The sequence below is a fragment of the Esox lucius genome, chromosome 4 (genome assembly GCF_011004845.1).
Source record: "Esox lucius isolate fEsoLuc1 chromosome 4, fEsoLuc1.pri, whole genome shotgun sequence".
Lineage (NCBI taxonomy): Eukaryota > Metazoa > Chordata > Actinopteri > Esociformes > Esocidae > Esox > Esox lucius.
The window spans coordinates 31,673,800-31,700,694 of NC_047572.1; the positions used below are offsets into that span (position 1 = coordinate 31,673,800).

General features: G+C 44.2%; 1 long non-coding RNA gene across 1 annotated transcript in view; it reads right to left on the bottom strand.

The window, feature by feature from the left end:
• Positions 1 to 406: 406 nt before the first annotated feature.
• LOC105029043 overlaps positions 407 to 26,895 on the bottom strand; it is a 32,382-nt gene continuing 5,893 nt past the window's right edge. The window contains exons 2-3 of the long non-coding RNA XR_829447.4: positions 3,349 to 3,418; positions 407 to 1,471 (exon numbers count right to left, since the gene is read on the bottom strand). This is a non-coding gene — a long non-coding RNA (uncharacterized LOC105029043). The remainder of the gene's footprint in view (positions 1,472 to 3,348; positions 3,419 to 26,895) is intronic.

Sequence of the window (26,895 nt, forward strand, 5' to 3'; positions counted from 1 at the left end):
CTCTCATGCAGCCTCGTCCAGCCTTTTCTGCTTTTCCATTTAATGAAATGAGAAAAGGAGGGAGAGGAGATAAAGTGTTCATGGAGAAACGTGAAGACAGGGAAGGCTCCAGTGTGATCAGTTTAAAGCTATACATCATTTCTTCCAAATCAAATGACAGCCCCAAGAGACCGACTCAACACACACTTCTATTCCCTTTTGGAGCTGGGGAACAAAGATAGTGATTTCATTTTCAGTAAATGTTTCTTTCTCTCATTCTTTGTCTTAGACACCCCGAGCACACAAACACACAAACACACTTTTTCACAACCAAACGCCAGTCCCATTTGCATCTCCCCGTCTCTCTCTCTCTCGCCCCCCCCCCCCCCCACCTGTTTTCAATTACCCCACTCCTACAGGCCTCTGGATGACTACAGCCCCAATACATAATAGGTGGAGCCGGGAACCAAATCGGGTCATGAGGTAAAGCATAATGCGACAACACTTCATTTTCTATTTAAACTCATCAGGCTTCCAGACCTGAAACCACACGACAAACATAAGTCAAGGCAACAAAAGAAAATCAGGGAATCAGCTTTGGCGCTGTGAGAATATCCTGCCGCCAGTGGGAGTGATGTGAACCTCTGGAGCCGTGTGGGGTCACATTGCTTCCCGGGGTGGGCTGTTTGTTCCCATGACGATTAATGACTAAATCCGATCGGCACTCCGCCAGCTTGGACATTCATGCGACCCAACTCTCTCAAATAGTTGTCGAGTGTGGCGAGTCGAGGAATTGTGGAGGGCGACGGCAGGAGGAAATGAATTCATGTAAGAGCCGAGTCATCGGGTTGACATAATTCCCCCCACTGTGCCGTGTCGCAGGACATATTGATATTTCTCTAGTCTAAGATGGACGCCAGGAGCCAATGTTGTGATCGAGTGCCATGATTTTCCTATTGCAAATCTAAGCCAACGAATATCGACATAAATCCATCTCTTGAATTGCAAATACAGTCGATTTGGAAGATTTACAGTGATATTTTACCCCAGAATGCGCTCCAGAACACAAAAGCTTTCAGAAATAAATTGGTTGCAGGATAATGCAGACTTTCAGGTGTTGGTAAGGCATTGTACTGCTGTCTTGACAAATGGGAAGGTACCCCTGAGCAGGCTGTTCCTATTCAAATAGGTACTGTACATTTTTCTGTGCCATCATTATTTGTTCTTTAATTTCAGCTGAAAATGTGTTGATATAGGACCCATAAAGATGTATGAAAATACTATGTGACTATAAGGATGTGTACATAACTCTTAATTTAACTCTCTCTTTCTTTCTCTCTCTCTCTCTGGAGTGCTGCAGACCAGCCAGGTGGAGAGGGGGCTCGTGGTAGGAGGTCTCCCCAGGAGGAAGCCCTTGGTGGGGTTTGATGGATGGCTTGCTGTCCCCTCTTTCTAGGTGTTCCCCGGATCAACCAGACTCCATCTCCTCCTGCTGTTAGAATAGGACAGTGATTAACATCCTGGCTATGACCAACTGCCACACACACACACCCACACACACACACAGACACACACACACACACCCACACACACACACAGACACAGACACACACACACACACACACACACAGACACACACACACACACCCACACACACACACACACACACTCTTTCAGAGCACCGTTTTGAGGAACGTAGGTCAGTTAAAAAGCTTGTCTTGAACACTGCCTAGCTTGAAAAGAGCAATCAGATCATGCAGAATGGTGAAGATATTACTGCAGTGAGTATGGGACCTGAATATCCAAAAGACAAATGTCTCTGTCTATCCTACTCTCTCAACACAGTAAAGAAGACTTCAAAGGAAAAATCTGGAGTCGTTTTGGATGAACTCCTGAGCTCCTGCTCGCCTATTGATATGATGAGGCAAACAGCCAATTAAAGTGTAGAGATTGTAGAGACTGATTAGGAGACCTCAGGTTAAGGGAAGGTGAGAACAGGTGGGAGTGTGTGTGTGTGGGGAGGGGGGGGGGCATGAGATGGGCTTCTGAATATTTCAGCAAATCGCAGGAAATCAAAGCGGCTCATTAATTTAAAGCCCGTTGAGTCACCTGACAGGAATAGGATTGTTCCTCATTCGGATGCCCATACACGGTCAGAGCCAGACTACACTCCGACAGGAAGAATTGACCACCCTCGTTTTAAGTCTGCTGTCTGTAGACCACACCTCATCACGCCGGTCGTAACTGATTGATCAATCGATGGTTCCCCAATCGATAACTTGCATAATGCTTGTCGATCACAGTGTGATTGAGCACAGAACAAGCCGTTAATTGTCAAAACCCAGAAACTACCCGTCTTAATGAGCTCACTTTTCAGGCCAAATAAGAAACTGAAAGTCAAACTCTGGGTATGAAAAAGAAAACAATGTGAGGACGAATATTTAGATTAACAGAACATGTGTTTTACATGTAAAGAATGTAAGATAGCAATTTGATTGGGCAACTTTTTATTGACTTACGAGCTAAAACCATTGCAATGTATGTTTAATTGCAGTGTAGTTGAAATGCAGTTTAGCACTGGCAATACACGTTCAAAGCATATGTTGCCCTGCAATTAAATTTGTACATTTCCATTGATGTCCCCACTCGTAACGGCTGCTTTGCAACTATGTTCAGCTATACAGTGTTATTGTTATTGTGTTGGATGTCTGCCATGAAAAGGAAACAACATCAAAGGAATCAACTGGGGACAACCTCGCATGAACACCCAGGGAGAGAGAGAGAGAGAGCAGAGAACTTTTAAAGTGGGTTTTAACCCAAAACAATGTGTTGTCCTTTTGTTTCACAGAATGTAATAAACATTATAACTTTAATCCCTGAGTATACACAGGAGTGCTCATTAATTCCATCTCCTTGGAGACCAGCACATTAGCAACACAAACAGGGATCAAAACAATGCAACGTTTATCTCTGTCCCTCTGTCACTCTCCCACAATGCACCATGATAAACACCCAGACAAACAACAGAACAAAGACAATGTGAGGAAGAACGAGGACAGCACACATGGAAACGCCTAATACCAACGCTGGAAGGAATCAAGCAGAATCTGCCATATATTGATTAAAATAAACATTTATTCGTTGGGGTTGTCATCACAGTGAAATTGTTTGTGTGCAAAATCGTAAGACGGAATAATCTATGCAAGGTTGTGATCGCTGTGAGAACAATACACTTCTATGTGTTTACAACTGAGGCACAAAAAGTTTTAAATAAACTGACTTTCAACATATGCACAATACAATTGGCCTACCTGGTTAAATGAAATCACCACAACACAAACACACACTTAAACACAAACGCACACGTACAGAGGTTTGAGGTCCTTTGTGACCTGTCCATCAGTCAGTGTGACATGGAGGATTGGTGGACCGCCTCCACCTGAGGAAGGGGAGGGAGAGGGTCACCAATTAGAGGGCCGGCAACCAAATGTGACAGAGGCAGGGGTTAAAGGTTAAAGGAAGTTAGGAATTTAATTATGCATTCCCCTGAATTTGGCACAACGGTCACTCACTTTCACTCACACACACACCCACACACACACACACACACACACACACAGACACACACACACACACACAGACACACCCACACACACACACACAGACACACCCACACACACACACACACACACAGACACACACACAGACACACCCACACACACACACACACACATCCACACACAGACACACACACCAACACACACACACACACAACCACGCACAGACACAGACACACACACACCCACACACACAGACACACACACCCACACACACACACACAACCACACACACAGACACACACACACGGACACACACACCCTTGGAACTCTAGTAATGAGCATAGATGGGGGCATCAAAGGTGAGGTCATTAAAACACCTCACGTAACATTTCATAGTGAGAGTAAAACTCTGTGTAACATTCTCAATGAAGAAGTTATCAAACAGAGAAGCTGGGTTCTCAATTAAGACATTATCAAACAGAGAAGCTGGGTTCTCAATTAAGACATTATCAAACAGAGCAGCTGGGTTCTCAATGAAGACTAAATCAAACAGAGAAGCTAGGTTCTCAATGAAGATATTATCAAATGAAGAAGCTGGGTTCTCAATTAAGACATTATCAAACAGAGCAGCTGGGTTCTCATTGAAGACTAAATCAAACAGAGAAGCTGGGTTCTCAATTAAGACATTATCAAATGAAGAAGCTGGGTTCTCAATTAAGACATTATCAAACAAAGAAGCTGGGTTCTCATTGAAGACTAAATCAAACAAAGAAGCTGGATTCTCAATGAAGACATTATCAAATGAAGAAGCTTGGTTCGTAATGAAGACGTGATCAAACAGAGCCGCTGGGTTCTCAATGAAGACATTATCGAACAGAGAAGCTGGGTTTTCAATGAAGACATTATCAAACAGAGAAGCTAGATTCTCAATGAAGACATTATCAAAACGAAGAAGCTGGATTCTCAATGAAGACATTATCAAACGAAGAAGCTAGGTTCGTAATGAAGACGTTATCAAACAGAGCAGCTGGGTTCTCAATGAAGACGTTATCAAACAGAGCAGCTGGGTTCTCAATGAAGACATTATCAAAAAGAGCAGCTGGATTCTCAATGAAGACATTATCAAACAGAGCAGTTGGGTTTTCAGTGAATGCGAGCAGTTAGGTATAAATAATTCAAATAGTTTAAAAAATATTTGGGGGATTTAATGAAGTGTTTCCCTGGAGTGCCACATGAGCAGTATTGCATTTGGCACTAATCGCCTAATTAAGCACAACGACAGCAGTATAATGTTTTTTTCAGACTATTTTCCGATTTGAACCCAGGTGTTGTCAAAATAACTTTGTGTCAACACGGTTCACTGCCACGCTAGATGAGACCACTCCAAGAGTACATGAGTCACTCTATAAGTGTGTTTGTTTGTGAGTGTACATACACACGTGTGTGTTGTTTTCTGTGTGTTTGTGTGTCTCTGTGTGTTCATCTGAGTGGTTTTCTCTCAGTGTGTGTTTTTAGGTCTTCGTCCGTGTCTGTATAAAGGTATGTGTGTGTCTATGTGGTTTTGACTGTGTGTTTATCTGTGTGTGTGTGTGGGCCACATACGTTATATAGTAGGTAATATTGATGATGAGTACTTCAGAAGTTTAAATGATGATCGGAGGTCATGTTGTCTCCACTTTCCCTCAAATTACCTCCATGTCCGTTTGGGCATGATTAAAAAGCCATTCCCCACTATGTCAACACACCGTATGGTTGGCATTAGCAATGAACGCAATGAAAAAAGAGCTCCACGTTCATTATCATCTGAGTGAGACGATGATTATCAGTCTTCATATATAGTGCCCCTGGCCCCCCCACTGCGTTCTCTCTCATTTCCCTCTCAACATTTGAAGGTAATATGCTCTTACTAGTCCCATATTGAGACAGTCTCCCATCAGCGTGTGTTCTGTCCTACATGCTCTTTACAAACACATTTTGTATGTCTACTTCTGTTACCGAATTTACTGTAGGAAGGTCTTAAGCAGGAGGTCCTCATCCTTTTTCTAATTATAAAAAATTTAAATCTCGAAATGTTTCAACGGGAGAAACTGTAGAAAGTGAACTCAGTGCCCGCTGACATCAGTACAGAGCCATGCATTTCCCGTTTTCTAATTTCCACGGAGCCAGGACAGGTAGGCTTAAAAGGTTACGACACCAACGGTCACACCAGGTGAAGCAGAAGAGGACAAGGGCCGGCTGTAGAGACAACGTGGCCACTGAACACGTTAAAGGTCCTGAGAGAGAGAGGGCAGGCGGGACGGGAAGGCCGAGGTGCCTGGAAGAAGCGTATTATCCGTCATCCTGAAGGTCACAGGTGCCATCTCTGATCAGCGGTTTGGTCACTGAGACTCCGGGAGCTGTCTTGTGGAGGCAGGGGGTGAGACTGAGGTCTGCGTCATCGCAAGCTCATACAGGAACGGGTTGTGCTGGTGAGTTGGTGCACGTTGGCGAATGGTAGCGTAGCGTGACATCCTAGCATTATCATCCTGAGTCTTCAGTGGGGTGTCTGCCTGATCTCCAGTGTCTCCAACCTGCGGCCAGATCTTGGTCGTGTTCTCGTGGACAGTTAAAAACACAGGGGAATGAAGCCCTCGGTTCACATTACTGTAGAACAGTGTTTATAATGTAAAAACGTGCATATTATTGTTTTACTCGGTCACTGGCAAATCAGTGGAGGTCATATTTAATTCCTTATTGTTCAAATTGGCCAGAGAGAATGCACAAGTTCCCAGTCGAAATTCACATTCGTTTTTTTCCAGGTTCTCAGGATGTGAATGTGTACTTTGAAAATGAAACACTAGGGGAAATGATGAGCTCTTCGGCAGGGAGAAGGCGGGAGCCTTGCTAGGAGGGATGGGGAATGTTGTGTGTTCAGTCTTTGGCAGTTTGAAGCTGGGCTACGTGAAGCCAACTAAACCACTGCAGATAATACAGTGTAGAAATCAGAGGCGTTGTTGCCTGTCTGTCCGGGACTATAGCCCTGGATCTTTTATGAATAGCCCCGGATCACAAATTCCTTTTTTACGAAAACAATAATAATTAAAAAACAGCCCCTGATCTATTCATCTGTAATTCCGATCATGCATTAAAGCCCTCAGAAAATAATATGATATCGTTGATTAAAAAATGCAAATGTTTTGGGTCCTCTGTGTGTCATTCAAGCAGCAGATCTACTTAGCGAAATGTGGCACGTGTGCATTTTGTGTGAGCCCGCCGCGACAAAGAGGGAGAGTGCACTGGCTAGAGGGTTTGTCAGTGTTGGCATCTGATTCTGGCGGCTGCAGATATACGATAATGTTTTTAATCATTCATCTAGGAGCGATAGAAGAAGTGCAGGTGTAGAGTTGATGTCTAATTGACAGTGTTTATGTGTAGGCAGCTAGCATGTACATTAACAAGTTTTCAGTGGGTGGGGTCAAGCACTAAATGTATTGTGATCCAAGTAACGCCTCTGAAGCAAACAATATAACTCTGAGGCAAAATACAAACCATAACTTACTGTCCATGAATATTACCAATAATATGTAAGAACTATACATCAATGTCTCAATTTTTATGTTCTTGGAAAGCTGTGAGTGCTATTATCATAAGCTTGCAATAGTAAGTACATTGCAACCTTGTTAAAGTATAAAAATAGGCTTATGATCTCAAAGGATCAGTCAACTCTTGACATTCCTCTGGTATCCTCCAACTTAAGGTTAATCAGCCATGATATTTGAATCCCCTCATTTTTATAATAACGTTCTAGCTGTGTTGCAGCTGAAAATGCTGATGATTAACAAGTTCACAGCGGTCTGCAGGGCTTCTATTTTATAAACAGAAGCACACTATTGTTGAAATGATGCTTATCTGTTGTGTATTTCTTATCGTTTCTGTGTTTTATTGATGTATTTAATTGGTTGGTGACATGTTTGTTTGCAGGGCATCGCTGGGACCATGGCGGTGGTCTCAACTGAGCCACCCTGAAGAAAATCATAAAAGCCATAGTGTTTCTATCTACAACTGATTTAAGCCAGTGTTCTCGGTGTGTTCTATAGTTGGAGTAAACATTTTTTTTTAAAGAATGAAATAATCTCTCAAATCTCTCTCTGGCTATCTAGCTAACAAACATCCGGCGCAGATCATGGCTTCAAATATTGTTTTACAGCATTGGCAAACCATGGCTGACCAACGGCCAGACCAAAATGGCTGACCTTTAAAAGCACCATTCTGACTAACTTCTCTGACGACTGAACACAGACCTGCCTGCTGAAACACTGGTACATTGTCTAGACTCAAACACTCTACTGAGCTACCCTTTCTCTCTCTCTCTCAGAGTGGAACCCGGAGGATGGTGTGTTTTATATATGTGGGTCTTTTTATATATTTGTGTTTGTGGAATATGCAAGTGATCTGTATATTTATTTGTCTGTATGTGTCTTTCAGTCTATGTGTGAAGTTTTGTGAATGTGTGTGAGTGTCTCTGTGTGTGTGTGTGTGTGTGTGTGTGTGTGTGTGTGTGTGTGTGTGTGTGTGTGTGTGTGTGTGTGTGTGTGTGTGCATCGCATAATTTCCTATGGCAAGACACAGGCTGTCAGCACAATTGATGGGAAACCAATTAGTTTATTTTTCACATTTAATTCATCCTTTTCTGGCACAGTAAATTGTCAGCTGCCTTCCTCCATACTGCGATGAAGCTGTGCCTCCATTTTAGGCTCTCCTTGTCACTTTCTATTGGAGGGAGGGCAAGGGGGCGGGGGTTATGGATATAGCAGCCAATTACATACCTCCATGTCATTGTTTTTAACACAGCCTCCGTTAATCATCTCTTTAGTATAGATCCTGGCATTTAGATTATCCTGGATTCATTAGTTTTTTGTATGTATGTTTATGTATGTATTATTTTTTTCAATTTTAATGTCCTCACATGCCGTGAAAGATGTGTTTCTTAAAGGTTTAACCTGATAGCATATCAGTTAGCATATATGATAGCATATCATTTCAGATTGTGTGTACTGATGGTGTATGGCATGAAAACAGGCAAACGTGCCTTATTTCACAGTACTGGCTCACTATGTGTCTTCGCCTATGTTCCTGGAACTGTGCATGCGCATGAATGAGTGTGTGTAGGTGTGCAGATGTACCATGTGTGTGTGTGTGTGGGTGTGTGCGTGTATGTGTGTGTGTGTGTGGGTCTGTGTAGAACACAACACTATGAACTCAGTAGACCTCCCTTGATCAGAGTGAGATGGACCATCAGTGCCCCCTGCTGTCCGACATGAAAAGGACATGACGTGTCCATCTGTCCGTCCATCTGTCCATGGGGCCTTCTGTCTTTCCGAGTGCGTGTCCCTCTGTCCGTCCATGTGTCTGAGTGTGTGTGACCTGGTTCACTGGATGTAATGACGGTCCAAAGAACATTTGCTCTGATAAACACCACAACACTCTTCTGTCTTCTTCTTACTGTTCTCTGGAAGTCTTTTCATTAGGATGTCCAACCCTGTTTAACTTTCCCTCTCTGTCTCACTACCCCCCCCCCCCCACCGTCTCACCCTGCCACCATCCTCTCCATCTGCTGCTCCCTAGTTGTGTGTGTGTGTGTGTGTGTGTGTGTTTGTGTGTGTGTAAGTAGGACTATGTTTGAGGTGCAATACATTACATGTCCACTAACCCTCTACTTCAGAAGTCCTACTGAAAGGATCATAAAAGTGGCTTCAAACAGAATGGTCATGTGGGAGGGGGGCAGAGAGACAGAGAAAAGGACAGCATTTGAACTGCGTCAACAGATCTCACTGCTGCTAAAGCTCGGGTAAATAGAGAGATGCGCAGATAAAAGAACTGAGTGAAAAACAATGTTTTTTTCAGGTTGAAAGGCACGTGGCTCTTGAGAGAGACTTTATAATTCAGGGGCGCCAGGTGGACTACAGGGGGGAGCTTCAGAGGTACACAGGGGGCAACATGGGGGTGAAAGGTGAGCACGAAGAGGGGGTACCCATGAAACACTGGGCAGGTACCCATGAAACACTGGGCCGGTCTGCCCTCGTCGTGTATTTTGACTGTATTTTGTTGCTTTTTGTTGAGGACAGAACTGGAAAGGGAAATTCAGTAACTGTTAGTCCCAAACACCCGGGCACGAAGAATGTTTCAAACTGCCAACATCAGTCAAGTCTCACAAATATAGAAAACTTCCTAGGTTGCCCACACATTAACACACACATACACACACACACACACACACACACTACTCACCCTGTACCTTTGTGAACAGCACTCTGTGGAGTCATGTCTTTGTTGGTTTGATTGTTTGTTTATTCATTTGTCTTGGTTCTTTTTGTAGAAACCACAATTATAACCAAGTGGTTCCTTGTTGTACTTTCCTTGGTGTGTCTTGGGGATGTGTTTGTGTATGTGCTTTCCTTCATACACTTCTTTGAGTGCGTAAGATCTTTGAGTTGCAGTCTCAACACTCAAAACAGCCAAGCGTAGAAAATCAATCTTGACTTTTCTATTATCATTCTGCTGACACACTCATCACTCACTCGCTCTCTCTCTTTCCCTCAAGACAGTCTTCATGATCTCCTATTCATCCCTCCATCCATCTCTACAATCCTCTGTGAATACACATAGAATATCAACACATCTCTCAGTGCCAACATCATAACCATCACACACACACACACACACAACACATTAACATCACACATCTGAGTTCTGTTCGTCATCAGGTCCAGTCAGGCGATGGAGGAACAGCCTTCCCAGATACTATTGATTCTACTTGTTCTAGATTCTGGTTGATGGACTCTGCCTTGTGTTGTCTTCCAGAACTCCTGGTTCCCCGGGTTAATGGGTAAACCAGTCTGACTGTTCACAGGGCGATCCCCACACATCTACAACAACAGAGAACGACACTGGGCCCACAAAACTGCAGAGAGCCCCTGCTCTCCAAGGAAAAAACACTTCCAGGGAAGACTGTTCCACTTTCGACGCATTAGCTACGACGTAGCAACACTAACCCCCAGGTGCTGAAGGTTTCAGCCACCCTTTGAAGTGGCTTTCATACATTCAACATGGATTAAATGAATGTAATACCGGCATACATTTGCTTTTAATCACATGAGACAAAGTGTAATGTAACTATTAGAGGTGGTGGTGTTTGTGAGCATTAGCAGGTGCGTTGACTGGGACAGACGCCATGACAACCTCAGGGCTTTGATATCTGTTGTTTGTGTTGTTTGAATTAGCAACCTGACACAGTGAGTTTCCTTCACCTTGATACAGCACCTGATTTCACCCGTCACACTGCTCCGGGCTGTTTACTTTAAAAGCTCCCGTGGTGCGGCGCTGTAGACCCGGCTACCTCACGGAGTCAGCGCGAATCAGAGCCTCTACGTGGTCAGAAGGAAAGAAAACAACAACCTTTTCCGATGAATCATGAGGCGGTAGAGTGCCATGGTTGAAAAACCACACCGTCTGTGGAGCTCAAAGGCAGTTCAGATCCATAGATTATTTTCCGCAGGTGAAAAGTTAAAGCGTTCAAACAAGACAACAGTTATTTGGCCCTAACTGCTCATATTTCCAACTTTGGTAATATTTTCAGTAGCATATTTTGTACTGGTTGTCCCGGTCTCTCTAAATGTGTTCACAGTTCACCTCTGAGTTTTGCTCTATATAATCGGGGTGCTTTTCAACTTTTCCCCATGGTAGTGATATGGCTGTCGCAATGCTATCTTCACAGCTCACTGTGCTGTCAAAGACAGAATTACATGTTGGGCGGAGAGAAGGTACTTACAAATTGATTACTCAAAAAACTCAGAGGGCATTTTTGTTCAGTAATGTACACCTGTTTGAGGAAAATCCACCTGACTTGAATTGGACAGAAACTTTGGGCGACAGAGGAAGATGGGAACAGAAAGAGAGAGGAGTTCAGGGCTGGAAAGTTAGAGAGTGAGAGAGACTGACAGCGACACAGAGAGACGTGTGTCCTCTCCTCAAAATCGATTGCTTTTCTGTGGTCTGTTTCAGGGTATTCTTGGGCATGTTTACAGTGTCAGCTGTGGGACAGTAATGATGGAGATAGTCACATCTCACTCACACCTGCTGGCTGTCTCCTGTCCCCGTTGACGCCAAGCGGCTTTCAGCTCAAAGACACAACCGCTTGATTGGCTGCCAACACAATAAAACAGGGAGAAAAAAGGGAAGTAACAAGAAAGGTGGAACTGAGGCGCGGGAGGAAGTATAGAGGCAAAAGTAAAGAAGAGACGAGGGAGCGAGAGGAAATGAAAGAGGAGACATAGACGAGAGAATTATACAGAGAGAGGGGCAAACCGGGAGCGATGTAAGAAGAGCGGAGAGGAAGATAAGAAGCGGTGCCTCGGCCACAAATTGCTCCTAAATCATCACCCCCTGGTGGAGAGTGGGCCGCCACATCTGAGATTTCTATTCCCTGAAAACACGGGAATCTACACAGGCAGGCAGGCAAGGCGAGCCCCACGTGGATGGCAACCTGAGCCCCGCGACGGAGTGCCAGAACCATTCCCCAAATCCCAGGAAAGGACCAGAAGAGGGGGCAGATTAGGAGAGAACCAGAGACGGGATTGTGGCCCCTGAGCTTGTCATTTGAAAAGATAGTTAGATTTTTTTAGAAGCTTGGATTACGGAAGAACACGTTGGATCACATGGCAATGCGCTGGGAGAATTAGAAACTCCTCTGGAAATTAAACTCTGCCTTTCTGAAGGGGATTGGGGATTGTTGTAATGACCTGTATGAAAGAAACCAGAGGACCAATGAGGGTCCAGTAAGTCAGGTTGATTGAGAGAAAAACCCTGATGAATAGTTTACTGAAAAAGAATGGTTTGTTAGTTCAACTTCTCTGACATACTCTCATTTGCAGTTGGCAATGTTTCGTTTTTGTTCTATCTTTTGGAAAGTGTTCAGCTGGCCCCTCATCAAGTCCTTACGGAGATGTTTGGCCAACATTTCACAATCCAGTCAAGAAGATGAAAAAGCCTATCTCAGTTAGCAATCATTATCACCCACTGGCACATTTCAAAGATGGGTTCTATGGTATTTTAAGTGTCAGGTTTCTGTTCAAGCATGAGTGAGACCTTGAAACTCTGAATGGCAAACGTATGTTGGACAGTATGTTAGAAAACGTTCTTCAAACTGGATCCTATAGTATCTGTATAAACGATTGCCTTAGACAACAACCATTCCCATTGTTCTGAAGCTGCAGTCTTCCTGCTCTGTTAAACATGTTCATTTAGCTGTCTTGGTAGTTTCTGGTATGCTGAAACGACTCACAGGCTTGACAGAGTTTGCGTCTAACCTACAACCACACTGTAGAAATTGTTGGAGTTTATGGTACAACACTAAATGGAAGTTTGGGGCAAAGGATTTTCTCTTGATTTCACTTCAGGCCAATTGTTTGGAGAGGGAGGTAGGAGCAGTTTCAAAGGGGTCTGGTGCCAGCATCCTTTTCACCTCTATCTTCTCCACCTGTATCTTCTATACCTATATCTTCTCTACCTGAATCTTATCTACATGTATCTTATCAACATGTATCTTCTCTACCTGTATCTTTTCTACCTGTATCTTCTCTACCTGTATCTTATCTACCTGTGTCTTTTCTAGCTGTATCTTCTCTACCTGTATCTTACCTACCTGTATTTTTTTCTACCTATATCTTCTCTACCTGTATCTTCTCTACCTGTATTTTTTTCTACCTATATCTTCTCTACCTGTATCTTCTCTACCTGTATCTTCTCTACCTGTATCTTCTATGTCCTGTACCTTCTGCATCTCCCTTCCATTCCTGTAACTATCTCTTTTTCCCCCTTTTTACATACATCACCATAATCTTACAGTTACACATGTTTTTTTGCCAACTTGGGTTGAGGTCTGCTGGGTGCAGGATGAACAACACTGGGAGACATGATGCGAAGCCTGATCTTTCTGGAGCTAGGAGAGAGAGAGAGAGGAGATCTGACCATCTCGCCTGCTGAAGCACATTGCAGCAGTCGGTGACTCTTTGCCAGTAACTTAACTGTGTGCCTAATGTCTCACTTGGTCCAGTGGAAGGAGAGCCAAGAGTGTGTTGCCTCTGCACTGAAAATCATTGCTGGGTGGGTGGAGGAGTGTAAGGAATTTATGCTTTCTTTCGAGACTCCAGAATTGTGTGAGAGTTCAAGGCCTTGGTAAAGAAGGCAATGTACAATATATATCTGAGAGTGTACCTTGCATTCTCCCAGGAGGCAGTGAAATTAACAGGGTGGGATGAGTTATTTGGTCCAGGCCCTTCCCCGAAAGGCTGCTGGTGTTTTTACAGAGTCTGCCAGTTGATAAAAGGGCAGCTGACCTCCACTGAAGGATACGTGGGTTCCAGCCCCCGACACATCTGGTGCAACAGGATCCAATTGCTGTGGTCTCCATTTTGTGCCAAATCTGAAACTCATCTGGTTTGATTGTTCTGGATTTTGGTTGGGGTGTTTGTTCTGTTCGCCTGCTGGTTCTTTGTTTTCAACAAGCTTTTATCTTACATTAACATCATGGTCGTTCAGCAGACGGTCACATCCGGAGTGACTTACATTTGTTTAAACAACCCGACAACTCATCAGACAACTCAATGCACCGAGTACATCCCTCTCAGTGCATTGGTCATCTGCAATCAGAGCTGGGAAGAAAACAATACAAATAATATAAATAAAATAAATAATAAACATAACCAGGGTGAGTTCATGAATTAAACAAAAGTGGAGGCACAAATGTGGTTGGATTGACTTCCTGCCTGTTGGGCCCTGTTCGGGGGCCTCCCCCGGATAGGGCCACAGTGTCACTGGACCCCCCTGTATCAGCCCCAAGATCTTTATAAATAAAGGAATGCATTTTCTAAATTTTCCCTGTCTCCTGCCCCGTTTTAAACTCAGGAGGACCTGAGGTCCTGGCCCACACCTCTGGAGTACCAGGCTTGGAAGACCCGTTGCTGCCCCTGTCCAAAGTCCTCCTGGTTGTGGTTCAGATCAAGACGATACCAGACGGTTCCAGCTGCCACTCTGCTGACCGCCCCCATCCCCTGTGTTGTCCCTGTCCTTGTCCATCTGGTCGTGCTTCCAACCTGGACTAGGTTTAAATAGACTCTGGACTCAGCCCACATGCATTTATTAATTATTACAATTTCTACTCTTAATATGTTCACCCGGCACAGCTAGAAGAGGATGTCACAGTGTAAGGGAAAAGGACGAAGGCAGATACAGGAACAAAAATGACGTTTAATTGCCAAGGAGTAACAATTGCAGAAACACCACCAAACCAACAGTGGTTAACAAGATCTCCCCCCTAAGCAGACAAAAGAAGCTGGTACTTGAAATGGGGCATAAGGCCAAAACAGAGACTCTGGTTAAACAGGTGCACAGATGCGGCTAGAAACAAATGAACACATGAACAGCTAACAAACAGCGTGACATTGAGACAATACTAGACAATGAACTGGGCAGCTGAAGGAACATACACACACCCACTAATGGGGAATGTGAATCACTTTGTGACAACTGCTGATGTAAAAAGGGCTTTATAAATAAAATGTTGATATGTAATTTTTAATATTCATACAAGTACACTCCTGATTGGCCAGCTCATCCTTCTCTAGACTGCTCGTTGATCAGCTCAAACTCCTCAGGAATATGATGTCATTCTCTAGGATTATGATTAATTTCAGATGGTCTGTTTTACAAGAATTGCTCTTTTAAAAGTTACATAGTCACTGGGCAGTTACTGTAGGAGCGTTCTGAGAATTACAGCATACTCAAATGGATGTACGTCATATTGCAAAATGGACAGTCAGCATAAATGAGACGCTAGACCAAAGGTCCTGGAGGCCAAACCTAAAACCAGGAACATCATAGAACCTTATCAGTTGACAACACAGCAGAACTTGAGGGAAGACACAGGCATCTCAGTCCGGTTATAACCTCCGATCTGATGACATGAATCATGCAACACAACTGACCAACCACAGACTAGACTAGAAGACTGGGGATCTTATGAGATTTAACCAGACATTATTTTCAGAGGGGGGTTACATCTGGATGACAACCTGCCTGAACAGATTCCCATGTAATAGTGGAGATTATGCCTCCATTAATTCAGCATTCACACACAGCACACACACACAATAAACACATACAAACACACATTCAAATACACTGGTTGGTGCGCTTCGTTGTCAATCAGCATGTCCCTGAGAATCGCTGAAAGTTGTTTTTTCAAATTATATTTATTGCCTTTCGTTGGGTACTTTTTGGGTTCTGCCCTCTCTCCCGTCCCAATTAGACAGCGTGTCATTCCAGGCAATCTGCTCTCCCTAGTTAATAAGGACTCATTAGGTGGGCCAGGCTTGTTTTTCCTAATGAACTGATCCAGTTAAATGACTTGGAAACTCAGAGCTCAGAGGGGAAACAGCAGACATCTGAAACAGAGACCGATCTATGGGTGGGGTGTGTGTTAGTGTGGGGTGGGTGGTGTGTGTGTGAGTGGGTGGTGTGTGGTGTGTGTGTGAGTGGGTGGTGTGTGTGTTGGTGGGGTGTGTGTGGTTGGTGTGTGTGGGTGGTGTGTGTGTGAGTGGGTGGTGTGTGTGTGAGTGGGTGGTGTGTGGGTGGTGTGTGTGGGTGGTGTGTGAGTGGTGTGTGTGTGTGGGTGGTGTGTGTGAGTGGTGTGTGTGTGTGGGTGTGTGTGTGAGTGATGTGTGTGTGTGTGTGTGGGTGTGTGTGTGAGTGATGTGTGTGTGTGGGTGTGTGTGTGAGTGATGTGTGTGTGTGGGTGGTGTGTGTGTGTGTGGGTGTGTGTGTGAGTGATGTGTGTGTGTGGGTGGTGTGTGTGGGGGGTGTTGGCGTTCAAGTGGTGTGGTGTGTATGCATGGATGGTGTGGGTGTGACCAAATGTCACCACCAAAATATTACAAGCCAAGCCAAAAAGTTTTAGCTCAATTCTCGAATGAGAATAATTTTTTCAAATTTCAAATTTCTGAACAATTAGGTTCTTGCCACACCAGATTAGAATTTCGTATTCATTCAATCAAATTGCACGTGTTTTTGCACGTGTACAACAGAGTAAGTAGAACTATCTACAACTTGTACAATACCTACTGATGAGTTGATTCTCAGTGAAATTGTCATACTCTTCACAACTCCTAAACTTTCTTTCATCGTGTGAGCCATCTTAAGCAAAATTATCCTTTCAATTATCAAAATCTGTCAGACATACATGTATATTCCATAAATATCAATAACATGGAATGTTAGCGAGGTCTGTAAAATTGGCAAATCATCTGCCAGGTGACGTAGTAATGAAATAGGAATCGCCAAAAGGTTTTTTCCTCTGTGCATCACAAGGGAAAACATCAGATATGATGTTGATGAAAATCTCTTGCCAGACCAACAAGAGAGACAGGATGTCCACCAAGAAGATGGGAACCTGTAGTGTTACGTACCATGAGGAGGTGCAATTCATTGTTTTCTACAGAACTACTGCAGGTTTTTTCATTGGGGTGGCAGGTTTTTGGTTTTCATGGATGTCATTTTGTGGCGAATTTTCAGCTCACTAAATATGACTTCACATGTAAGAAACATGTAAAAATAGACATACAAATGTGAATTTTCTGTTTACATGTAACACTACAAAACTAAATGTACTCTTAACATACAAAGGTGCATACCTTTTCTCTGTGTACAACAGTATTGTACAGTATCGACTTTTCCCAGTAGACTTTTACCTACTGTTGAAATTGTTATGGAACAAGCTCAGTGTGATGCACAATAGCATTCAGCTAGACAAAACTGACATTCCTGTACAGTACAGCAAGGAGTAAGTGTCAACAAAAATGTAGAACAAAACTGAAATTTGGATGAAACAATCATTTCCAGGGTTGACCGCCATGGTGAAAAAACATCTAAACATTTTGACTAGTACGGTTCACACAATGCCAAAATAATAATGTCATTTTGGTGGCATTGGCCAACTTACTGACCCAAACACTAGGTTATGAAGCATGAATTAAATGTTTTGGATGATGTTTCTACATTCTGCAGACATGCCCTAGAGATGTAATGTCCCATGAAACAGTTGTGACGATTATATTTACATTTTAGAGAATGTTATGTCTGGTTCGAAAACTGAGCCAAAGTGATTGAAAAAAACTGTAAACCCTGAAAAATAAGTTTTGTTTTATAAGGTCCCTATTAGGATAAATGCAATTTCCTGCAAAGGGGTTGGGTTTAGGGAAAAACATACAATCAGGGTTAGTGTGAGTATTGGGGTTATTTTTAGGTTTAGGATTAGGTTTAGGATCAGGTTTAGGATCAGGTTTAGGATTAGGTTTACATTTAGGACTGAATTAGGTTTAGGCATAAAGGATAGGATATATTGCAATCAAGACTAGGGTTAGGGTTAGGTTAACATTAGGATTAAGATGAGGTTTAGGGCTAGGGATTATGGAACATGGATTCTGGGTTGTGTGTGTGTGTGTGTGTGTTGAAGTGTGTGAATGACCTGCACACGTGTCAAGTGAATGCCTGTGTTTGCGTGCAGAAAAAAAGGTTCCTCGTTTTAAAACCATGTATTCTCAAAACTGAACGTCCTGCACTTCCACTGTCGGAAGCCGCTCAGCACACAACACATCATAAATATCAGCAGGTCACCTGGGCCCTGTTGGCGCCCGTGTTATTGAGGAACGCAGGAGGGCTGCGTTGTTGGGCTTTTGCACAGTACACAGTGTGCCTTTCCCGTGACAGCCTCCATACTAGCTCACGACACCATCTGCTACACAACCCACATCACTCTACCACCCAGGCTGAAACACACGGAGGGAGACCCAGACACAGAGAAGGAGAAACGGGAGACGGAAGGGGAGGGGTAAGGAGTGAGAGAGAAATGGGAAGAGATAAGGAGGTGAAAAAGGAGGACAGGGGAGGAGAGAAAGAGGGGAGGGAGAGAGGGAGGTAGAAAAGTGGAAAAGGGGAGAGTGTGGGGACAGAAAGAGGGACAGAGGGAACAGGAAGAAAGAGGAGGAAGGAGGAGGACAAAGGGAGAGGGAGGGATATAGAAACAGAGGGAGGGAGGATGGTGAGAGGAGGCATTATCATGGGGAGGGGGGAAAGGAGGGATGATCACAGAGGGAGGGGGGTGAGAGGAGGGATGATGACAGAGGGAGGGGGGATGGTGATAGGAGGGATTATCACGGGGGGGAGGGTGAGAGGCGGGATGTTCACAGGGGGAGGGGGGAGGGTGAGAGGAGGGATGATCACAGGGGGGAGGGGGGAGGGTGAGAGGAGGGATGATCACAGGGGGGAGGGTGAGAGGCAGGATGATCACAGGGGGGAGGGTGAGAGGCGGGATGTTCACAGAGAGGAGGGGGGAGGGTGAGAGGAAGGATGATCACAGGGGGGAGGGTGAGAGGCAGGATGATCACAGGGGGGAGGGTGAGAGGCGGGATGTTCACAGAGAGGAGGGGGGAGGGTGAGAGGAAGGATGATCACAGGGGGGAGGGTGAGAGGCGGGATTATCACGGGGGGAGGGTGAGAGGAGGGATGATCACAGAGGGAGGGTGAGAGGAGAGATGATCACAGGGGGGAGGGTGAGAGGCGGGATGTTCACAGAGGGAGGGGGGAGGGTGAGAGGCGGGATGTTCACAGAGGGAGGGGGGAGGGTGAGAGGAGGGATGATCACAGGGGGGAGGGTGATAGGTGGGATTATCACGGGGGGAGGGTGAGAGGAGGGATGATCACAGAGGGAGGGGGGAGGGTGAGAGGAGGGATGATCACAGGGGGGAGGGTGAGAGGCAGGATGATCACGGGGGGAGGGCAGCAGGATCGCTCACACAAACCTTTGAATTCCTACTTATAAATCAGAGGCATGGGAAATGACAGGCCAATCTTCTTTTGCGCAACTACATTTCAATGTTTCACATAAAGGTAGGCAGCCTGAACCGCTAGGAGCTGTGGTGGCAGGGTAAAACACTGGAAACCTCCGTCAAGGGCAGTTGGCTGGCGTGACAAGGTTGTAGAGAGAGGAGGGCTAGAAATCTGTTATTGTGTCAGCTATTCACATGTGGAAGGCAAGGAGTGTGTTTGGCAGGTTGGTGTGTGTGTGTGCGTGTGTGTGTGTGTGTGCATGTACTGGAGACATTCAATGTTCGCCTCTGTTCTCGGAGGGATTTGTCCACTATGTTTGTCCACTGAGGATCGGTTATGAATAGTCAGCAAACTTGAGGACAACCACCCCATCTGAGTTCCTGATAACTAAAACTCTACTTGTTGTAGCCAGACAACATCCACACATCTGAGTAATGCTTTCAATTGGGAATCTACTATTGCGCTGTCTTGATGTTTTCCAGCAAACATGATGAACTGGAATAAAACGTTTTTTCCAATTTCCCGAATCGCTAACAGCAATTTTCATGTTTTCTATCAATCTTTTTTATTTTCATTTTTTTCCTCTATCCAGTAGGTTTGATAAACAGCTACTTATCTAGAGGCAGCAGGAGATAAGAGAGAGCGAAGAATCAAAGAAAATGACACGCACACAGACGCAAAGACAAACATACAGAAAACGGAGAGGGACAGACAGATAGAAAGAGAGAGAGAGAGAGAGAGAGAGACAGGCAGACAGACAGGCAGACAGACAGGGAGAGAACGACAGAGAGACAGAGAGACAGAGAGACAGAGAGACAGAGAGACAGAGAGACAGAGAGACAGAAACATACAGACAGAGACAGACAGCACTTTTTAAACAAGAGCAAGTCTGAAGGTTCATATTTCATTAAGTCTTATTACAAGGTTCTGGTGCCTGTTCCTCAACCCACTACAATTTGTAAGCCATTACCACCCTCTAAAAATAACCAACTTAGAGCAGAGCCAGCCGGGGAAAATTTTAATAAATGTCATGTATCCGCGGTAACAATCAAATTTAATGGGCCAGCAACACGACTCAATAGTTGCCTCACGATACAGTTTGCATAAAGGGATGACAACCAAATCCAATAACAGAAGAATACATTATTATTTCTTTTATATATTTCATTCATAGCACAGAATGTGTTTACATGCTATTTCCTTTCTCTGAACAGAGAGGAGTCAAGTAGGAGACTGTGGTGGGGAGGGGGGGACGTGCCTGAGGGATAGGGAGGGGGGAGAGAGGAGGGATATGGAGGGGTGAGAGAGGAGGAGTAGGGAGGGAGTAGAGGGGAGGGAGGGAGGTGGGTACTCTATAAAGAAAGTCAGGAGGAGAAAAGTGAGTTGGAGATGATTGCGGGACAAATAGTGGTTGGTTTACAGTAATATATAAGCAGCCTGGAGCAATGGGTGTCTCCAGCTTCTCCTGTAAAACTAGAATATCTTCTAATCACATTCCTGCGGGGGAACAAAATTCTGTTATTCCGTTGATTGATAAAAAGCCTACTCAGACGGCAGGTAAAACAGAAACAACATGTTACTATACCATGGTGTGAGAGTGCAACACTGTACTTTATTTGTGTGTGTGTACTTTGTGTGTGTACATTGTGTGTGTGTTCTCTACCATTGGCCTAATAAACTTAGGCTGTTTATTTTAAAAGTGCTCTCTACTGGTAATATACAACAGTCCTGAGTACCAGTCAGGGGAAGGCTATCCAGAGCCCGTAGGACACTATGATTCATAGACCCTGACTAATCACAGACAAGGAGGATAGATGGAACCTGACTAATCACAGACAAGGAGGATGGATGGAACCTAACTAATCACAGACAAGGAGGATGGATGGAACCTAACTAATCACAGACAAGGAGGATGGATGGAACCTAACTAATCACAGACAAGGAGGATAGATGGAACCTAACTAATCACAGACAAGGAGGATAGATGGAACCTAACTAATCACAGACAAGGAGGATGGATGGAACCTAACTAATCACAGACAAGGAGGATAGATGGAACCTAACTAATCACAGACAAGGAGGATGGATGGAACCTAACTAATCACAGACAAGGAGGATAGATGGAACCTAACTAATCACAGACAAGGAGGATGGATGGAACCTAACTAATCACAGACAAGGAGGATGGATGGAACCTAACTAATCACAAACAAGGAGGATGGATGGAACCTAACTAATCACAGACAAGGAGGATAGATGGAACCTAACTAATCACAGACAAGGAGGATAGATGGAACCTAACTAATCACAGACAAGGAGGATGGATGGAACCTAACTAATCACAGACAAGGAGGATAGATGGAACCTAACTAATCACAGACAAGGAGGATGGATGGAACCTAACTAATCACAGACAAGGAGGATAGATGGAACCTAACTAATCACAGACAAGGAGGATGGATGGAACCTAACTAATCACAGACAAGGAGGATAGATGGAACCTAACTAATCACAGACAAGGAGGATAGATGGAACCTAACTAATCACAGACAAGGAGGATGGATGGAACCTAACTAATCACAGACAAGGAGGATAGAAGGAACCTAACTAATCACAGACAAGGAGGATAGATGGAACCTGACTAATCACAGACAAGGAGGATAGATGGAACCTGACTAATCACAGACAAGGAGGATAGATGGAACCTGACTAATCACAGACAAGGAGGATAGATGGAACCTGACTAATCACAAACAAGGAGGATAAATGGAACCTGACTAATCACAGACAAGGAGGATAGATGGAACCTAACTAATCACAGACAAGGAGGATAGATGGAACCTAACTAATCACAGACAAGGAGGATGGATGGAACCTAACTAATCACAGACAAGGAGGATAGATGGAACCTAACTAATCACAGACAAGGAGGATGGATGGAACCTAACTAATCACAGACAAGGAGGATAGATGGAACCTAACTAATCACAGACAAGGAGGATAGATGGAACCTAACTAATCACAGACAAGGAGGATGGATGGAACCTAACTAATCACAGACAAGGAGGATAGAAGGAACCTAACTAATCACAGACAAGGAGGATAGATGGAACCTGACTAATCACAGACAAGGAGGATAGATGGAACCTAACTAATCACAGACAAGGAGGATAGATGGAACCTAACTAATCACAGACAAGGAGGATAGATGGAACCTGACTAATCACAGACCAACCAAGTAAGCAGGAGTGAGTTTCCTATTGAGGGACCCACATTAAAAGTATTTGCAAAATGTTCTTATTATTGTGGGGGGGACCAATTTATCTGCTTCTAACATTGGGGGGGGGGACATGTCCCCCCTGTCCCCCGTGTTCCTTCATCCTTGAACCTAACTAATCAAAGACATGGAAGATAGATGGAATCTAATTTATCACAGACAAGGAAGATGGGTGGAAATGAGAAAACAGGAAGAATGGGAATCTTGTTGTGAAATAACAGACATTTATTCTGTGATAATATGTGTCCATTTGTAATGTGTACTTTTTCTGTGCTTTGGTGCTTCTGCTTTTAAAAGCTGCAAGTGAAGGAGATTGATAGTCAGAACACTAAGCCAGTAATCCGATCGTTTGAATCTTTCAGCCAGCAAGGTAAATAAACATTTTCATGTGCCCTTGAGCAATGTCCCTATAAGTAGTTCTGGATATGTGGGCATGAGTATATGCTGAATGACCAACATGGACAGTTTGAACAGTTAAATCTTCAGACCAGTGACCAAAGTTGACTGATCGAACTTCAAGATGAAAAATCCTTTGACCTGTCCCTGAGAGAGGCAGTGAACAACGTGTTGTTAGTCTCACATACCTGGGAAAATGAAAACAGAGAACATTTGAACACCCTCACTCTCTACTGCTCAGTTTATTCACCTACCATAGGCACACACACACACACATACATACACACACACACCAACATTTAAATTATCTCCTTTAAATATAGCCCTGGTATAGCTGTCCCTCAGACTGTGTCATCTCCGCCACTTACACACATACATAGGCGCACAACAAATACACTAAAAACACACACTTTAAACATGCACAACAAACACACACACACACACACCCACACAAACTCTAAAAACACAAACACATTGAAACGTACACTCTTCAAAGCTAATCTACTCCAGCGTCTGATACTGATAATACTCCCAGCTGTCTGTGTCAGAGGAGGAGGACAGGGAGGGCATGTTCAGAGAGAGGGAGTCAGAGAGAGAGAGTGAGCGTGTGCGTTGGGCTGAGGCAGAGAGAAAGGTGCAGGATGAAGGCTTGATGGGTTGAGACTTGTTTTCACCTGCACACACTAAGTGATAAATCAATCAATCACAGAGAGAAGGGCAGGAAGAGGGAATGGGGAAGGAGACACAGGAATATGGGCCGAGATCCCCTGTGGATTCTTCCAGAGCTTTTAAAGCACTATACCCCTCCTGCTTTAGATGTAAAGCGGAAAAAGACGTCAAACTCGTAAAAAAAAAAACCCTGTTGCCTTTGAGTGTACATACGAGGAGTTGATTCTGTCCTGAAGGGAACCTCTGTCACCTCCAGCCTCGAGCTACAAAACAACAACTCTTCCATTCAGAAGCCTCTGGGCTACGCTCCCCTCCACCAGGAAAGAAAGACATGAAGAGAGACGTTTTCATATCCAGAGAGAGAGAGGGGGGAGATATAGCTAGACCCCAGAGTGTTTTTAGATCACAGATGACCATGACCATTTGTGTTGTGTTCCAAAAACCTTTCTTGGTTTCAGAAACGATCCACTCTCTCTGCGTGGAAAGGTTAAAAAGAGCCCGCCAGCCGCCCACTCTAGTTTGAACAGAACACACCACGGCTCAAAAGGAGATGGAGAAGGTGGCCAAGGCTGCTTTCTGTCAGCCTGTTTCTGAGGCTCTCCTTCTGCTCTTCTTCTTTCCACCCCTTCAGGCAACACCTCCACTACACAGGGAGATGTAACCGCGGAGAGAACACTGGAGGGAGAAATGATCGATTGCGATGTCTCCGAGACAGTACAGCCATGTGTCTGTCAGTTTGGACGCTCCGGCTGTGTCGGGTGGGAGGGTGGCTTGAGGGGCAGAACTTTTCATTCTGTTTATACTGAGCTGACTTTATTCCATACACTCTGCAGTGTGTTTAATAGATGAATCACGTCGGCTGATCTCTCTCTGGATCTCAGACGTCTTTCAGAACGAGGAGCTAATGATACTGGAAATTATGGAAGGTTCAATAGGTCAGGGAAGGAGAGTCAGCGAGGGAGAGAGGGAAAAGAGGCTGAATAACCATTGTTCTACAGGCACAGCCTTAGTCCTGGAACTACATATGCGGTTGTGGTTCTGTATTGGCAATGATCCAGTTGAACGTGACAGAGACAGACGTGGCAGAAATCAAGAAACATCATCGCTCTTTCTGCAATCACACCTCGTAGGAAGTCACTGGGATCTCGTCTGACAGCGACGGCAGCTAAAGTGATATCAATAAAATTTAGTTTTTCAATCACAATCAGATTTATTTACAAAGCCCTTTTTACATAAGCAGTTGTCACAAAGTGCTTTTGCAAAACAGCCTGAAACCAAAAGGAGCAAGCAACAACGGCATAGAGTGGCAGCTGGAATCGGCAGGTATCGTCTTGATCTGCAACACAACCAGAAGGACTAAGATCAACTGTCATGATTGAATGATTCCACACCTGCTTTGAATATACATATCGCTCATTAACTTTTTTGGGGGAGGGAAGGGGTTCCCACATGTCAAGTCTGCACGAGACATATCAATACTTCAGACTGGACACAGGACATCCCATATTTAGGAAAGGTCTGTGGACTCAGGGTTAGGGTTAGGGTTAGGGTTAGATGTAGATGTACACTTTCAGAGAATACTCTCTATCCTTCTCAATAAATATCTGAAGGGATATATGTCTGAAACAAATGCTAAACAATTCCCTTCTCGGTAGTCAAATGTGGGGTTTGAGCTCCACCCAGTGCCGAGTACAGATATAACCTGTATAATCTCTTAGCAGAACTACACACACTTCCACTCAAACACACATACCACCACACTAAACTTAATCATCTATAATAGATCAAATATCAAAATGGTGCCCCCAGTCCACCAGTTTTAGAGGTGATTTATGATGGCTGTTATCCCTGAAGAAATATAGCCACCACTGGGCTTATAAACACTGTGGAATTACCACCACTATATAACCACCACTGGGCTTATAAACACTATGACATAACCACTATTATACAACCACCACTGAGTTTATAAACACAGTGACATAACCATCATAACGTAACCAACACCTACATAATTATTTAAAAAACTATTTTTTCTCTGAAGAAATAGTTCTATGCCATTAAGAAAGCAAACCCACCCCCTACTTCCAATCCAAACGATAAGCTCCTCCCCTCCAATCATACCTCCAATCCAAACGGTAAGCTCCTCCCCTCCAATCATACCTCCAATCCAAACGGTAAGCTCCTCCCCTCCAATCATACCTCCAATCCAAACGGCAAGCTCCTCCCCTCCAATCATACCTCCAATCCAAACGGCAAGCTCCTCCCCTCCAATCATAACTCCAATCCAAACGGCAAGCTCCTCCCCTCCAATCATACCTCCAATCCAAACGGCATGCTCCTCTCCCAATAGTTTAAGCTATAAGTCCGTTTTTGGTTTACCAGATTTAGTGACTTAGGCTTATCCTTCATCGTTCTTTATCACCGTTTCTAAGTAAAATCAGCTTTCCCTCCAATGTGTATAGGTCTGTAAATGGACAGTCCACTAAAACTCCATTTAAATGACTGAGGGCCCTGTTGTGGTTAATGGACCAGGAGGTTGGTGTTCGACAAGGGGGCAAGTCAATAGATGGCCGGTGGCCATATCCTGCCCATACATGAGTGTGCACGCATTAGAGATGATACATTTGAATCCACAGATCAAATGTACATTCAAATAGGATTCAAAAATTACAAAGATCGTTTTGTGAGGCATCAACACACACAAAAACCATAACACACAGCCTTTCATAAAACATGCACACATACTCAAACATTATAAGCCTTTTTTGCTTCATCAGCACGTCCAAAGCGACGGCCTGTGAAATCATGAGGAAATTCTCCAACGTTTAGCAGGTCAGAGAGGGTCGTTCATACCCACTCAGTAGGACTGGAGGTCAGGAGCCATCCTTCTGAAGGCTACAGCCTGTCGACCATTTAAATTTTAGCATTTATAAAGCTGAATCTTTCCCTTGTTAAATTAGGTGTTCACAATGAAAGCAAACCACAACTTTAGAAATCGTTCGTAGGCCTTTTTTTTCTTTCTCATACTGCCACCTCTATCAGACCAAAATCGAAACACTTTAAATGTTCCAGGTTGACTATGCACCGAGTTGT